Genomic DNA, 16,878 nt, shown 5'->3' on the forward strand with positions numbered 1-16,878 from the left:
AACATTAATTATCAATTATTATGAACGTAAACGATTTTCTGACTATTGTTAGGAACTACAGGTTTATGATCTCTGTGTGTCCGACCACAAGGTGGTCTCAAAGGTCTTGACTTTTATGCTGCCGACTATTAGACCTAAGTGTCAAATGTCTTTCCGGAACTGGAAAAGCATTGACTCAGCCACGATGACCATATATCTCCTGCTCATCACCTGCCCAGCCTCTGTGTCAATGGATGAACAACTGAACCTCTTTAATACAACCCTGAGCAGCGTTTTTGAACTCCAAGCCCCTGTCAAGTCACATGAGGTAAAATGTTCACGCTCCACTCCCTGGTTCACACATGAACTGAGGGTGTCCTTGAACAACACTGCTGGGCTCAATGTCCATAAACTGGATTTCCGTGAGCATCAAAGGGCCTACTCAAACTCCCGTAAAGATTCTTGCTCATATTTATATTCCAGCTTAATCAAAAACTCAAACAACTCTAAGCAGCTTTTTTCCTACATAAATCATCTCCTGAATCCACAACCATCCTCCTAAACTGAGGATGCATAGGAGCAATGCAACAGCTTCATTGAGTTTTTCAGATCCAACGTCAACAACATTCGCTCTCTGATGCCCAGCTTCCCATCTCTGCTTCACTCTGACCCCAACACCTTATCTGCGAGTGTGCTGTCTCTTCTACATCTCGCTGAGGTTCAGGAGAGCCATGTTGAGGAAATCCTCAAAAATGTAATCCTGTACCCTGGTCCCCATTCCCACTGCACTACTCAAGTCACATACCACCACTCTCAGTCTTCTCATTACCAATGTTGTTAACCTTTCCCTTTTGTCTGGCTATGTCCCACCTACTCTCAAGGTTGCTGTCCCCTTCTCAAGAAGCCCACCATGGACCAGGTGTCATGTTGTTTGTGGAGCTGGACCCAAGAGCAGAACACTGAGAGCAGAAATGTTTTTTATAGCGTTTATTATGAAACAACCAGGGGCTGGGATTTGGTAAGCAGGCTGGAGGAAGGGTAGGCAGGCTGGAGCAGGCTGAAGGAATGGTCGGCAGACTGACCCAGGCCAGGGGCTGGATGCAGGAAGCAGGGGCAAGGAGTTAGGACCCAGAAGCCAGGACCAGCTTCAGACACAGCCTGGTCCAATGGACCCTATGAGGCGAGAAGTTACAAAGACTGCGGGGAGGAAGTTTAAGGATGTAGCCATCCTCTAACTTTTAAAGGTTGTGAGTGAATAATCTGCTCTTGCTTCTTTAAGTTAGCTTAGCAGGTAGCCAACAGCAGATCCATAAAATGAAGACCCAGAAATCTGGAGTTGAGTTCAGGGTTTTTAATATGAATATTTGATATTGTAAAACTGTGGAGACATAACATGACATAACCTTGAAAAAATGTCAAACACATATACAGGACTGTCTCAGAAAATTAGAATATTGTGATAAAGTTCTTTATTTTCTGTAATGCAATTAAAAAAACAAAAATGTCATGCATTCTGGATTCATTACAAATCAACTGAAATATTGCAAGCCTTTTATTCTTTTAATATAGCTGATTATGGCCTACAGTTTAAGAAAACTCTAAAATCCTATCTCATAAAATTTTAATATTTCCTCAGACCAAGTAAAAAAAAAGATTTATAAAAGCTGAGTGTTTGTCAAGGCTCAGGAAACCCTTGCAGGTGTTTCGAGTTAATTAGACAATTCAAGTGATTTGTTTAATACCCTACTAGTATACTTTTTCATGATATTCTAATATTTAGAGATAGGATATTTGAGTTTTCTTAAGCTGTAAACCATAATCAGCAATAAATCAGAATAAAAGGCTTGCAATATTTCAGTTGATTTGTAATGAATCCAGAATGCATGACATTTTTGTTTTTTTAATTGCATTACAGAAAATAAAGAACTTCATCACAATATTCTAATTTTCTGAGACAGTCCTGTACATGAACACTGTAGTATATTCTCGATCCTGTTCGTGACGCCAATTATGTAGTATATTCTGGTCTACCGTGGAAGATTGAAGAAATGATGATGGAGAAGGAAAGTTCGAGCGACTCCGCACTTGATAGGAACACAAAGTTTATTCTACAAGATACAGGTCAATTACAGACGCCTAGAACGACTGGGGACTTTCAGGAGCCAGATTGCGAAAGTCCAAAGATGTGACATCCTGCTACACGTTATATAGGGAGAAGGAAGGGCCGTTTAAGGTCACAATCTATTGGCCGGCCACGTCAGTTGGGGCTAAAAGTGTGCTTCTGACCCTACATGGTCATCTTCTGCACCAAGGCCTTCACCCCAGTGGGCTTCTATTCTCAGATCTTCCCCCAACCTACAGCATTGATACTTGATACTGTTGTACACCACAATTTCCCCACAACACAAAACAATGATTAGCACAAAGTCATCATGCCAGAGATTACCACTATACATCAACATGAATATCCTGATTAAGAGTCTAAGCTAACCCCCACATGACGAAATGCTAATCGCGATTAGCATATATCTTATCGGGATTAGCTAGACACTAATTAGCATCTATTGCTACAGCACAATATTATACTACAACAGTAATTATACAGATAGCAGATATTTACATATTATATAGATATATACTCACAGACTTAGCACTTCAAAGGCTATCAAGCCATAAAGGGGAAATGTAGCTGCAGAATGAAGCACTTCATTTCATGTCATCATTCACCTACTGATGGGAGGAGCTATATAGTTACACCTGCACACACTAGTATTCACACACACATTCATACACCGTAGGCAGAGCTACAGGAGTAATTTGGGGTTAAGTGTCTTGCCCAAGGACACATGGGACATGGGCTAGCGGAGCCGGGGATTGTACCGCCGATCCTCTGAATGAAGGACGACCCTGCTCACCACTGAGCCACGGTCTCCTATCTGGCTCAGAACCTTCCTATCTGGTTTCATACTGTCGGTTGGTTATTGGCTTATGCATCATTTGATGAACTATCATAATAATAATAATAATAAATGTAGACTTTTATAGCGCTTTTCTAGTACACAAAGACGCTTTACAGGGGCCAAGAGACAAACAGAACAAAACAAAAAGAAAGCAGAAAAGAAAAGAAAAAACAGGACGTATGGTAACAATAAGAAAGGAAAGCAAACTGTAGGAGCTGTATGGATGGTATCGGGGGCAAGGGGTTAGCAGGTGAAAGTGAGTTGGAAGAGGTGTGTTTTGAGGGCTTGCTTAAATAATGGTAGGGTGGGAGCCTGACGGATATGGATGGGGAGAGCGTTCCCATATGCATATTTCTGTGCAAACTGTTTTTATGTAATGTGAACGCCAACCTTTGTTAAATGTATTTATACAGTTTGACGGTAGATTGAGACCGTGGTTGACTGATGTGTGCCTAAATCCAATAAATCCATCAGTAACCCAAGAACGACGGTGTCGTGTATTTCATGGAGGGAGTGATAGCAATTATGGTGTTACATTATAGGATGAAAATATTATATGAAATAATTATGTTTTTTGAGAGGTGCCACCAAAATACTTCTTATTGTAGTAGTTGATCGTAGTAGTTGATTTGTAAATGATTTAACATTTAATGTATTCACTTTAATGAAATGAACATTTTGAAAAGGGTTGTTTGGGAGTTTTTCCTGATCCGATGTGAGGTTTTGGGACAGGGATGTCTATGTTTACAGATTGTAAAGCACTCTGAGACAAATTTGTAAATTGTGAAAATGGGGTATACAAATAAACTGAATTGTATTGAATTGAATTGAAACAATAGAACTTAATTAAATCACAAATATTTTAGTGAAGAATTCTATTTTGTTGGTTTGAATCTTAGAATATCCTCAACAAAGATTTACATCTTCCAATAGATCATCAGTATTATATTGATCAATTCTAAAATATATGAAATCAATCAAACTGCATCACATTCCCTTCCTTCTCCCGCTCCCCTCTGACCTCCTCACCCCCTCACCTCCCTGCAGTTCTCCCATGGATAACAGCATAATTAAAGAAAGCTGCCAACAGATCTAATTTAAGATAACTGTCTATGAAGAATGTGTACCGACTGTAGCCCCCCCAACCCCCATCTCTCATCCCTCTCCCTAGTAGCATCCTCCGAATACCTATTATACAATGTGTGATCAGTGATAATAAACTGTGAGGAAATCGAACACACTGCCACAGAACAGACGACCACCTGGTAAAGAGTTAAACCAACAAACAAGGCAATGTTTCTTTAAAAATTGAAATGTTATTTGATCCAGACACGGCCTCCATGGCTGTCTTTAAAGATATTATTGTATTGATCAATGCAAAATAACACAATAATATACCGTTTTACAACTTTGACATAACATTCGAAATTATTATGAGAATATTGAGAAAAAAGTGTGAATAAAATGGGTAATACAGTTAAGTATGATTCGACTTTTGGAACAATGCAATTAGAATTGGCCATTCCAGTAGGATTATTAAGTAGTTTCTTATCTTAAAGATTCACAAACAATATTGTTGTCTGTTTCCAGTTTTGTATTTTCCCTTTTCTCTTTCATTGTTTAGATTTCACAGCCCACAACTTTCATTTTTGTATTTACTCTCATGCCCCTCATCAACCTATCCAGTGAAAAAGCTCTGATAAAAGAGTCAATGTTATGTTAAATGACTTCTATACAATCAGATATATTTCTGAGGAGTTTCCCACTGCTGGCCATTAGAATGAATGCGAGTTTAATGAACTTACAAGTTGGCTTTTCGTTTCAGAATAGATAGGTGCCGTCTGGTGAAGAACAAACCAGAGGTAAAAGAGAGTGGATATTGGACTTAAATCCTTCAGGTGGACATAAACATGACTCTAGATGAATGCTATAATTGATCTGTGTCTGCTGGATGTGTAAATAAACTATTGCTTACTAACATGTTAGCATATCGAAACTATGAATATGCAGATTTTATAATGTTATAATATGCCAATGCTGGCTGTTGTGCTTGTTTTGTTACAATTATTGTGGCATGAAACTCCTTTTTCCCTATATCCCCCATATTAACACACACAGATATACACACACATACACAAACTGTAAATGCTTTATTTGATCAATCAATCTTGAGTACAGTCTGAATGTTATCCCAATGGACTGAAGACACCACTATATCTCCTCAAACAACCGTCTACAGTCACTTCACTTCATTTGAGAACTTTATTTTCTCGAAGCAGCTTCACACTTCTCACAAAACTCCTTCTGTCCTCCTATCCTCCATTTCACTTCAGTAAAAAAAAAAGAAGAAAAAAACAATCAGTGCAGAATAATACAAAGAGCTTTAAGATTATAGAAGGCCTGCTGTACTTTAAATCCTGTAATATAGGCTGAAATGAAATCCATTTTTTGCTCTGATGGTCTTTCTAAGCAATGTACAACATGGTCAGAGAGAGAGAGAGAGAGACTGTGGCAATCTGTCTGCCACTGTTAACCGTGCCACCAGCAACTGCGACACACACACGACCCAAACTGAAAATACGAGCTGCTAAAAAACTCCAGAGAGAGAAATGAGATGCCGTTTTTCCATTTGTAGCACCATGATAGGACAAAGAAAAGAGACAAAACACTATTTGAAGATAGAAGATACACACACTCTGATAAGGGAGAGAGGAAGAGTGTGTGTATGCGGGATGGGTTCAGGAGTGTGTGACTATTTCATCTTTCATGGTAACTTAAATGGTAGATGGGGCCACACACACACACACACACATACACACACACACACACACAGACAGGCCACCAGTGCTGCCGCACCCCAGATGCCTTTTGGGAATGTAATAATTCATGGAGTTAGCCAACTGCTTGCTGGACCAGACAAATGGAATTATACTGCCCAGATGAGATGGCTGCATACATGTGTGTGTATACGTGTGTTATGTATTTATGTGTTTGTGTGAGTGTGTGTCTCAGGGCCACTCGGCCAGTCAGTGCAAAAGAAAAATAGCTGCTACACTCCATAACCCTCTCCACAGACAACAGATATGTGCCAGCTTCCCTATGTGTGTTTGTGTGTGTGTGTGTGTGTGTGTGTGCGTGCATGTGTGTGTCTGTGTGTGTGTGTGTGTGTCTGTATGTGGTGGGGGGTGTTGGGGTATGTCTGTGTCTGTGTCTGTAGGAGTGTAGCAGTCTAAGTCGAGAAGGGGAAACTAAATTCCTCTTCAAGGAAGAAAATGTTGTTACCTATAGATCACTGATTTTTATCAATCCAAATACGTTCATGTTTGTGTCATGCATGAATTTTCCTTTGAATCGTAGTTTGCTAAACGTGACATTGCTTTCCAGTGGACTCATAAGTTAAACAGTAGCACACACACACAAATATGTCCAAAGGACATAGTATTTGCTTTCGCTCAGCTTAAGCCTATTAGTGAAGAAATGGCCTTCAACATCACATCCCTGTCCTGCAATACCTTCATCATTACAGGTCTCCACAAGACTATGGAGACAATACAAAATAAAAAGCAGAGGTAAAGCTTGATGCAGAGACGACCCTTAACTCATAACTTACTCCTGCTCTTCATCTCAGCTCTTCAAAAAATGTTCACCCTCCTCCCTCTTCATCATTCCATTCATGTTCCTTCTTTCTCTCCTCCCTTCATTTCATTCATTCACCTCTTCTCATCCTCACCCATACCTTTTCCTCCCCCCCCCCCCCCCCTCCGGCCCTGTCTCTCCATTCATCAGTATTTCAGCTCCCAACGGATAACATCGTTGCTTTACTGCTGCGCCGAGCTGACAGTCTGTCTGTCCTCGCTGTGGGCTTTAAACACACTAAATCAACGCCTGAAAGAAATAGATATTTTGCAACTGAGATAAGCCCATTTCCTGGCAGGTATTCATTGAAGTGAAATAATAACTGACATGGATAGGAGAGCGCCGGTAGAGAGCGCGAGAGAGAGAACAGAGATAAATATGGTATTTGCAAGTTTCCTTTTGTAGCGTGTAGGTGCCTCCCTTTTTCTGGAGGAGGAGAAGAGGTGAGGGATCTAAACGTTGACAGGGGAAGTGGTAAATTGAATGCCATGAGCTGTCTGAGCCTCTCTGTCTCTAAAAAGAAATTCAATTAAAGTGTATTGGAGAGTTGTGAATGTGGCAGAGACTGGGCTCCCACTGGCTGATAAGAGTTGCTTCTCTCGACGAGTGGTGTTATAACTGAAGCCAGATCACTAGCTGCTAAATGTGTAATCCCCTGCAGCCGAACAATATAGGCCCAAGTCTGATTCAATACAGCAGCAGCCAATTCTTCACATTAAATCAACGCAGGGGGCCCCGAAGTCGCCGCTGCTGCAGAGCGACTAACGCAGTTCCTTCGGCTTAAGTCACACACAGAAATCAGAAAGCTAGGCCATTGACACAATGGCTCCTATCTACCTCTCAACACACACACACACACACACAAACACACACGCACACACACGCATACACCCACATTGTATAAAAGCTCCCTTGGGAAGTGATTTCAGCCTTTTCAGTGTTAAGTACCTTCCCCACTCTGTCTAATACCACCGCTAATGCTGGAATTATATTCTCTGTGTGTGTTTTTCCTTTTTGACAGATAAAAAAAAATGAGATTAAATGGTACTCCTTGGCTCAAGCACACTATACAGTCTAGTGCATGACCTCTTAAGCTCCAGGTTTGTGTGTGTGTGCAAGTGTGTGTGAAACCTGCAACACCTCAACTCAGTCAATTCAAAAGGATTCATCAACTTTTTCTGAAAAGAAGCTCTTTGATCAACCTGATGCTTTGCAACAGTCAGGCAGAGATGAGTTGCTGGAGAGAAATTCTCTAGTAGCACATGATGGGAATAATGTGTTTTGAATTTGTCAGAAATGTTACTCTTTTTCAACAAAAAAATTTAGCAGTCAAGGCCAAGATGGTAGGTTAAAAAGTTGCATATAAATAAAACAAATAACAGAATTAGAAACAAAAAAGCAAAATGTTTTAAAACCTTTTTATTGTATCCGAAAGGTGTTCTATTTCATCCTTCCTGACCGCCAGAGGCGGTGCTTAGCACTGGATATTGGATATCTTCCGTCTCGAGCATACGCAGGTCGAGTCTTAATGACAACAAAGTCACCTGTGACCTCGGATGACCCGCCCACCGGGTATAAGTTCCGGTGTCATCCCGAGATCAGTCCTTTTTCATCTTCTCTCAAACGCAGGCTAACGGAATCTCTACGTTAGCATCAGCTAAAGGCTGAAGTTGTACAGAGGTTTATCTGAAGCTCGTCGCGTGGAGCCTTGCGACCAACTGGTCGGAGTTGCGATCCCTTGCCCTCCAAAGGCTGCGACAAGCTTCCCCTCGGAGGGGGAAGACGGCGCGTTTTCTTACGGCAGACTATCGAGTCGGACCGGAGAACGCAGCAGGTCTACCTTCGTTCTTCACCAGGACCTCCATCGCGAAGCGTCAATCGGGTGAGAGCGTTCCAATTGTTATCAATGGTTGCAGTTTTCACAGTAGCAGAGCGCGCTCGCTGTTGCTAACTGTGTGTTAACGGGAGTGTCTCCGCTCGGCGTCGCAGGGCTGCAACGCGGGCGTGACCAGCTCTCTGTAGCGACTCGGATAGCGTGCGTGCTGACCTTGGTAGCATCGCCGCCGGGCAGAGTTAGCAGAGTGTCTAAGTAAGCAACTCGGGCTAACGGAAGCCACACTAATTCCGACAGCTGCCTCCTGTCCTACAGGACCTGGGTCACAGTAGCGGAGTGCTACTGCTGCGACCCCCAGCAGCCACAACTACCGTACTAGTGAGGACAGCGTCCGCGCTCTACCCTCACTAGACGAGCTGTCTCCGTCCTGCTCCACAGGACCTGGGCCACAGTAGCGGAGTGCTACTGCTGCGACCCTAGCTGCTACAGCTACCGTACTAGTGAGGCCAGCGTCCGCGCTCTACCCTCACTAGACGGACTGTCTTCGACCCGTTCAGCAGGACCCTGGCCACAGTAGCGGAAGACAGGGTCCCTCCAGGGTCATGGCTACGTTTATCCCTGCTGACTGCAGGACCTGCATGGCTCCTCTCCAGCCCGAGGATGGCCATGACCTTTGCCCCTCTTGCGTTTGGCCTCATGTCGAGGGAGCTCGGGCGCCTGATGTCCACCCTGGTACAGACCCGCCGCCAGGTTTGGCTGGCGCCGTCACACCTGTCGGAGACCTGTAGAAGGACCCTCCGCACTGTCCCAGTCGAGCCCGGGGAGATGTTCGGCTCGGCCGCTCTCCAGGCGCTCCAGCGAACTGTGCAAGCCAGTCAGACCAGGCAGCAGTTCGCTGAGCTTCGCCGTGACATGCCCCCACCCCACGTCGGCCCCCAGAGACCACTTTCAGCCCCAAGCTCGCCTTAATATTCGGCACAGGCCTCAGCGCCCCGCTGGGAGGCCAACCCACTCACAACATGAAGCTTCCGGCAGACTCCCCAGACGGTTTCCAAACCCGGGGATTAACAGCCGCCCCCCCCCCCCCCACAGCCACTAGAGGCAGGGGGGCAGGAGATGAGGTCTCCGGGCCGGCCGGCGGTTTTTTCTCCCAGCAGCAGATCAGCTACTGGGCAGCTCATGCCCCAGACCCATGGGTGGTGTCCACCCTAACCCAGGGCTACAAGCTCCAATTCCGACGCCAGCCCCCAGCCGGGTCAAGGTAACCACCATCGCCGACCCGGCAAAAGCCTTAGCCTTGAGCCAGGAACTTGCCAAACTCCTGGCCAAGGGCGCAATTGAGGCGGTGGACCCCCTGTCACAGCCCAGGGGGTTCTATTCAACCTACTTCCTCGTAAGGAAGAAAGACGGCGGATTCCGCCCAATCCTAGATCTCAGGGGACTCAACAAGTTCCTGAAGGTCCTGCCATTCCACAAGCTGAGCACGGCAGACGTCCTTCGTACCGTCTCCAGAGGGGACTGGTTCACGTCAGTCGACTTGAAGGATGCCTATTTTCATGTCCCCATTGTGCCTCGTCACAGACAGTTCCTTCGTTTCGCCTTTCAAGGCCGTTGTTTTCAGTTCAGGGTGCTTTCATTCGGACTCTCCCTTTCCCCACGTATGTTCACGAGATCTGTTGTGGCTGCCCTTTCCCCCCTGCAGTTGCAGGGCATGAAGATAATGCCGTATTTGGACGATTGGCTGATCTGTGCACCATCCTGGCCTCAGGCTGCACAAGACACCACCCGCCTTCTCTCCCATGTGGCCCTGTTGGGCCTCAGGGTGAACATGCAGAAATGCTCTCTGCGCCCGTCTCAGAGCATAACCTTCATCGGTATAGCTCTGGACTCAGCCCTACATTATCTTCCTTCGCCTGTTGGGCAAATTGACAGCCGCCTTAGCTGTCGTTCCCTTGGGCTTGCTGTCACTGCGCCCTCTGCAGAGATGGCTGAACAGCCTCCATTTGGAGGTCACATGCCACAGGCACAGGAGAGTAGAGGTGTCACAGCAGTGCCTTCGAGCTCTATCACCATGGAGGGAGAGTTCGTACCTGTCGGGGGGTGTCCCCACGGGTATGGTCCCATCCCGGTGGGAGGTTGTCACAACAGACGCCTCCCTCTCAGGGTGGGGCGCAGTGTGGCAGAACAGGACTGCTCAGGGGCAGCGGTCCGCTCAGGACCGCACCGAGCATATCAATGTCCTGAAGCTGCGGGCTGTGCACCTAGCACTAAAGCAGTTCCTGCCATTCCTGGCTGAGAAACACGTACTCGTTCGGTCAGACAACACCCCGACCGTCTTCCACATAAACCATCAGGGTGGCACCAGGTCGGCAAAGCTACTACACGCGGCTTGTGCCCTTCTGACTTGGGCAGCCCCTTGCCTGACCAGCCTTCGGGCAATCTATATTCCAGGGGAACAGAACCAGGCTGCAGATTCCCGCTCCCGCCACAGACCCCCCCCACCGGGGGAGTGGCGGCTCCACCCAGAAGTGGTGCAGAGCATCTGGGGTCTCTTCGGCAGGGCGATGGTAGATCTCTTTGCCTCAGAGTCGTCAACCTACTGCCCCCACTGGTTCTCCCTGAGGGAGAGGACCAGCCCTCTGGGGCAAGATGCCCCCCTGGCGCACACATGGCCGGAGGGCCTTCTTTATGCTTTCCCCCCCCATCCCCTGATCTTGCCAACGCTTCTCAGGGTGGTGGCCCCATGATGGCCAGCCAGGACTTGGTTCCCCCTGCTGCACAGACTCTGCTCCGGGACGCCATGGCGCCTCCCGGACAGGAGGGATCTTCTTTCGCAGCTAGGAGGCACCCCAACCCCAGCCACTGCAGGGCCCGACCAGCTGCTGAGCAGCTGCACAGACCCAGTCAAGGGGACTATTCGGAATGCCAGAGCACCATCTACCCGTCTACAGTACGAATGTAGATGGAGGCTGTTTTCTGACTGGTGCGTGGCCCGCAACATCGACCCGGTGCAGTGCCCCGTGCCGGTTATACTAGAGTTTCTACAGTCCCTCCTGGATAGGGGCCGGTCTCCCTCTACCCTGAGGGTGTACGTAGCTGCTATCTCAGGACAGCACGCTGGGATTAACAATGACACGGTAGGGAGCCACAGGTTGGTCTCCCTCTTCTTAAGGGGAGCTCGGCGACTCCGTCCTCCAAGCACCCCCATGGGACCTGCCCATGGTACTGGACACCCTATGCTCGCCTCCTTTCGAACCCATGTCGGGGTCAGAGCTAAGATGGCTGTCGGCAAAGACCGTTTTTCTCCTTGCCATCACTTCAGCAAAGAGAGTAAGTGAGCTGCACGCCCTGTCGGTGAGTGAATCCTGTCTCAGGTGGAACTCGGATGGCTCAGGTGTCACACTATGGCCTAACGCAGCGTTTCTCCCTAAAGTGCTGACATGCTCATATCTCAACCAGCCTGTCCGGCTGGCACAGTTCGACCCCCCATCGGGAGAGGAGCGGTCGAAGCTCCTGTGCCCAGTGCGGGCCCTCAGAACCTATGTCGAAGCTACCACAGGTAGTCAGAGCAGCTTTTCATCTGCTATGGCGGGCCTAGGAGGGGTTTTGCCCTTTCAAAACAGCGCCACTGGATTGTGGAGGCCATTGCCTGTGCATACAGAGCAAAGGGCCGTGCCCTGCCATCCGGCACGAAGGGCCATTCTACCAGGAGTGTTTCCACATCATGAGCAACCCTGAGAGGGGTCCCAGTGGAAGATATATGGGCTGCAGCCTCCTGGGCATCACCAAGCACATTCACCAGGTTCTACAGAGTGAACATTGCCACCCCTCACCCACTGGGGGTGGTTCTTCGTCCAGAGCCCTCTGCCTGATTCATACACGGTAGGCTCCCTGGGTTTCCTCGTGACTCTGTTGGTACAAGTCATCCAGTGCTAAGCACCGCCTCTGGCGGTCAGGAAGGATGAAATAGAACGCAAGTTACGTAGGTAACTATGGTTCTATGAATCCTGGATGACCGCCAGAATTCTTGGTCACTCGGAATCTCGTGAGTTCGCGAGAAGAGGACTGATCTCGGGATGACACCGGAACTTATACCCGGTGGGCGGGTCATCCGAGGTCACAAGTGACTTTGTTGTCATTAAGACTCGACCTGAGTATGCTCGAGACGGAAGATATCCAGTGCTAAGCACCGCCTCTGGCGGTCATCCAGGATTCATAGAACCATAGTTACCTACGTAACTTGCGTTTCGTCCATATATGACAATTATTTCCCCCACAACTACATCCAGAACCTACATACATCCTTGATGAGACCAACATCATTTGGACAACCCCTGTACTTTATTCATATAAATCCCACCGTTTTTGGTGAAAGTGCTTTTAACGTTGTTGCACCTATATCTTGGTATGAACTCACTGCATGCAAGATATCAACAACATGATAAAGGGCTTTGTTCCATCACTGAATGTACATGGCATGTTACTGAACACTGCTAATTGATTTTTTGATGTAAGTAATGTTAGTTATGTTTTTGGTTTTGGTGTTGTTGGTTGTATGTGGATTAAAATATGTTTGATGGAATAGAATTATGCATGTTGTTATTGCACTTCCATCCGAGAAACTATTTCTGGCTCAGGAAAACAGACAGTTTTGACGCATACATCAAGAGCCTGTATCGAACAGCGATTTATAACCAACCACTTGTATGTGCAAACAATTCACATTAAGTAGGTTAAATAATGTTACCAGTTAAATGTTGTTGTGATGAACCAAAATGTATTCTTGATCATAAACAAACGCAACCTAATACAAACACACACACACATACAGAGAGAGAGTGATTGTGAAAGACTAATAAATTGCCTCGGTATAAAGCTCATTAATTAATTACAACACGTACAGAATAGACCCACATTAACACTATCACACACACAAGCACACACACACACTCACACTTGACTACCACCCCCTCCAATCTTCATTTATTAATTAGTGAAAGTTAAATCTATGAATTACTTGCTCCATTATGTACTTTAGCCGTTTCAATTTGCATTGTAGCCTGTTTCCCCCTGGCCAGCCGATTAAAGTGGCTATTTGAAATCAATTTCTCTAATAACAGATCTTAACGAGCTCATCAATTAAGGCTTTGTTAATGGATTGTTACCGTCCAGTGTGTGTGTGTGTGTGTGTAAATATGTGCATGTGTGGCCCTGTCTGCCTGTGTTACTCTTACGAAGACACACCTTCTACATATATCACTATGATTGGGCTGAGTGAGCCAGAGTGATGGGTATTGATAGGGGGAGGCAAAATGGATGTTAGGCGTAACTTTTTTTGTTTGAATCTAACTGGAAGCTTAAAGGAATGTTGGACACGGACACACACACACAAACACTTGCATGTGTTTGGTGGTTTGGGCCAAGGGGGCGTGTCTCGGCCTTCAAGAACCTATTTGAAAGAGTATTTATGCAAATTAGTGTGGTAATGGATTCCAGCGTTGAGGTTATGATTTCCATAAGTTAGGCTGCTCACTGGGGCATTTCCCAGGCTGGAAAGACCATTAGCACGCCACACACACACACACACAGTTATGAGCCTGTGACCTCCGGCCTGACCCCTCTTTTCTTTGAAACACACACACACAGTCACGCCCCTCTCTAAATGTAAGTGTTATATATGCATGGGTTAGCTTAACTGCTCGGAGCGAGGCCTGTTATAAGCAGTTCATTTATTTAACCTCTGCCAAGGCCCTTTCTTTCAGCGATGATGAAGTGGACTACAACACACATCCACTTCAGATGCATACTGTGGGCTGCCTTCTCACACTTATACTAGATTCAATAAGATCAGCAATACCACCTGAATGGCTTAGAGGTGACGATACACATTTCATTCGCCAACTATTTTTTGCTGACACAAGGTAAGTTCTAATTTTCAGAGACCACGTCCGTGGAAGACCATGAAGTCGGAAGACCTCCTGCAGGACCAGTTTAGCAGTCTCCTTGTCTCATTCGGCCATCTTCCTAAACCAATCTACCACTGTCAGGATGGTGGTATGTTTGTTGGACACTGGGAGACCGTTAACAAAGTCCAAGGAGATGTGAGACCAGGGCCGATGGGGCACAGACAGAGGTTGCAGGAAACCAGCGGGAGCCTGTTGAGATGATTTGTTCTGGTTGCAGACAGGACAGGCATTGACGAACTCCCGAGTAGCCCACCAGAACCTCTTCAGCAAGGCATCCCTCATACACTGACATTGGACTCATCGAGGCCACAGCCAACATGTCATTTGGATTCCACCCACAGTCTAATGGCCAGACTAAGCGCAAGAACCAGGAGACGGCTCTAAATTGTTTGGTCTCAGAGCATCCAGCGTGCTGGTCCCAGCAGCTCTTGTGCATGGAGTACGCCCACAACACCCTGACCAGCTCTGCCACTGGAATGTCCCCGCTCCAGTGTGCCTACGGGTTTCAACCCCCACTGTTTTCGGCACTGGAAAATGAGGTGTCCTGCCCCTCGGCCCAGGCTTTCGTCCGCCACTGCTGCCTTACCTGGGCTGAGGCCAGAGTTGCGCTCCTCTGCTCGGCCAACCGTTACTCATCAGCGGCCAACTGCTGTCGCTCTAAGGCCCCCATCTTCCAGGTTGTCGGGAAGGCATTTGGGTCCAGATACGAAAACCATTACAATATAAAGTTAAAGCATTCTTCAACAAAATTAGAACACAATTTGGACTTTATGTTGTCATATTACTACATTTATGTCAAGGAGCTAAATATCTTCCAGCACTGATCACTGAGACAAACCATAATCCAAATGTAAACATAAGTAAGTATTTTTCTTGTTCCTCAATCAAAAAATGTCAAAAAGAGGTGGTGTGGTCTGCTTTGGGATAAAGTTCACGTTGTTTGATGTGGTGTAAATGGAGGGTAACAGAAATATAAGAGTGTAAACCTGAACTCATTACATTTAGTCATGTGATTTCACAGCAATAACAGCAGGAGAGTCTAAGCTATGTTTTTGCTTTCATCAGTTGCCTGTTTATCAGCAAACTTGCACTTTAATGATTGATACTGGGAGAACTAATTATGACACCCCAGTTCACTCATTAAGCTACACAGCTACAAATGATTAATTGATTTATCACATTTTCCCAAAGCTCCATTTATAATCTCATGCTGAAATGAGTTTGGAGAAGGAGGGGGAGGAAAGAGAGAGAGGATACAGTGCGATTGAGAAGGAGAGAGAGTTGTAGGAGATAAAAGATGAAGGGTGAAAGCAGGGAATGATGAAGGAAGGAAGGTGAAAAGGTGGTAGTGGGATTTTAAGGGTGGAGTAAAGGTTAAGGAATATTAATATACTACAAGTGGTGCTATTAAACTATATTAATGCGCTGCAAGCTCAGAGTTAAGTGCTCCAATTATTACAGTGGTGAGAGGGCCAAATTACAAACAAGCAGACTAACATGATGTGGTTGTTTCAGGAAAGCTCCACAGCAGATGATTCAGGGGAAATAAAGTCATTTTAACTTGTACGATTTTAATCTCAAATTCTTAGCTCATGGGAAAATATGTTCAGGATTTAAAAGAAAGAATGTACAACATACCATATACAGTCCATCTTATATTTTATTAAAAGTAAGTCATAAGATGACATAAGGCAGAAGAGCATTTAACAACAACAAATAAAAAAAATATTTTCTTAGTTAGCCTTAGCCTTTAGCTAGAATGGAAATTATTAAACATGTTAATGTTCAATCACTTCCATGGACCATGCATTCAATCCATGGGCCAAGCCTTCAATACAAGAAGGAAAATGGAAATCATGAAACTTCGACTTATGAGGATTGGTACAGTAAAACATAAATTATTTGTTTTTCACTCTCTGAACATAATAGGTGGCTCTTCATTTTGTTTCAATCTGAGGAAGAGATCTGTGGAGGATCTGAGTTAAGTTGAGTTTTTGCAAAGTCATGCAATACTGGCCAAGGTAACTTTGCTTACTAACCACTGAAGAGTGAGGATCGATCATATCGTTCATACTCTGTATTGTAAGACATAACACTACACTATAGGGGCTGGGTTCTTGAGATTCACTGCATGTTTTTTTCTCCTCACATGCAGCAGTGTCTCTTCATCCGCACAAAATGCACCAAAGCAAGAAAGCTATCACTGTTCGTAAGGAAAACGGTTGGCTCTTTGAGATTGTGGAGCCTGCAAACACAACATTTTGAAAATTCACTAGATTTATCACGAGAATTTACTCTTGTTGGTGTATATCTTGAAAATATGGAGGAGGTCAGCCTATCATCAGGTGAGGAGGATGCGGGTTTTCTATCAGAAGAGGAGGCAAGTCTATCGTTAGGAGAGGAGAAGAGTACAGTCTATAATCAGGAGAGGCGGCTGGTTCATCATTTGGAGTGAAGGAGGCCAGTTTATCATCAGAAGAGGAGAAGGCCGGTCTACTATCAA

At 45.6% G+C, this 16,878-nt stretch overlaps 1 pseudogene; it reads left to right on the forward strand.

The window, feature by feature from the left end:
• Positions 1–9,069: 9,069 nt before the first annotated feature.
• Positions 9,070–11,156, forward strand: LOC130210141 (uncharacterized; annotated as a pseudogene).
• The last annotated feature ends 5,722 nt before the right edge of the window (positions 11,157–16,878 follow it).

Source organism: Pseudoliparis swirei, chromosome 19 (assembly GCF_029220125.1).
Source record: "Pseudoliparis swirei isolate HS2019 ecotype Mariana Trench chromosome 19, NWPU_hadal_v1, whole genome shotgun sequence".
NCBI classification, from domain to species: domain Eukaryota; kingdom Metazoa; phylum Chordata; class Actinopteri; order Perciformes; family Liparidae; genus Pseudoliparis; species Pseudoliparis swirei.